The following is a 1,230-nucleotide window of genomic DNA, read 5'->3' as shown; positions in this document are numbered from 1 at the left end:
CAAGGGAGGTTGGTTTGAATTGAAATTTGAATTATAAGAAGTATTGTAGCTATTACCTCCCTGAAAAGGTGGACGTGGCTGGTTCCACCCTTAGACTCCTTGTTGTGGACAGTACCCGTTGTTGTTGTTGTTGTTGTTGTTGTTGTTGTTGTTGTTGTTGTTGTTGTTGAGGTAGGTGCAGTCTTCATGGGTTTCGGGGCAGTCATTCCCCGAGTGTCCATCATTACCACAGACTTCGCACGTGAAGTGCGATTCCATGGCACGAGCATAGTTTTCTCTATGCTTCTTGAATTCGGCCCTTTTGCCGAGATGCTTCAGTAGGAGATCCAGTTTGGCAACGATCATATCCGTCTCCTTGATGGTATGCGTGCCCTTGGTGCGGGGTTGGAGTCATTCATCGCTCCACCCCTGATTGGAGACCATCTTCTCGACCAATGCTTTGGATTTGGCTATGGTCAGGTCGAGGAAGGCTCCTCCAGCAGCGGCATCAATATTGTCTCGAGATGTCGTTGTGAGCCCATTGTAGAAGCTTTGCAGGATGAGCCACTCATCCATGCCATGATGAGGACAGGCCAGGATGTATTCCTGCAGCCTCTCCCAAGCTTCTGGGATGGATTCCATCCCTGTCTGCTAGAAACTTGAAATTCTCCCGCGCAGGGCATTTGTTTTGCCCAGCGGGAAGATTTTTGCGAGGAATGCGTTGGAGCATTTGGCCCAGGTGTCGATGTCCTTTTTCTTTATAAAACCACTGTTTCGCCTTCCCCAGGAGGGAAAAGGGAAACAGACGAAGCTTGACAATGTCGGCGGTGACACCCCGTATGAGAACGGTGTCGCAGAGCTCCAGAAAATTCTGCAAATGTGCATTTGCGTCCTCATTTGGCTTGCCACAGAATGGGATAGCCTGCACCATGTTGATGAGGCTTGATTTGAGCTCGAAGTTCACGTCCCCGACATTGATGTTGGGGCTAGTGGGCACATTGTCGGTGGAGGGGATGGAGAACTCACGGAGAGTCTTTTCAGCCATAGCCTCAAGAATGAGTGGTGCTTCCGAAATGGGTTTCTGTGACGGGAGGATAGCGAGAGGAGGAACGACGCAAGGTCGTGCCCTTCTCACGAGCCTCTCTGCATTGTCTGTGTAGTTTTCTGGCAGGGAGAAACCGGTCATACACTACCCCTGTCTTCTTTCAAATCAAAAATAAAAGAAGACATAAAGTGACATTAGCCTAAAAG

General features: G+C 49.3%; 1 non-coding gene across 1 annotated transcript; it reads left to right on the top strand.

The window, feature by feature from the left end:
• Nucleotides 1-553: 553 nt before the first annotated feature.
• Nucleotides 554-662, top strand: LOC120657748. Its single transcript, XR_005668288.1, has one exon. It is a non-coding gene; the product is annotated as a small nucleolar RNA R71 (small nucleolar RNA).
• Nucleotides 663-1,230: the final 568 nt, after the last annotated feature.

This window comes from Panicum virgatum, chromosome 1N, assembly GCF_016808335.1.
Source record: "Panicum virgatum strain AP13 chromosome 1N, P.virgatum_v5, whole genome shotgun sequence".
Lineage (NCBI taxonomy): Eukaryota > Viridiplantae > Streptophyta > Magnoliopsida > Poales > Poaceae > Panicum > Panicum virgatum.
This window is presented reverse-complemented; position numbering and strand designations above follow the sequence as displayed.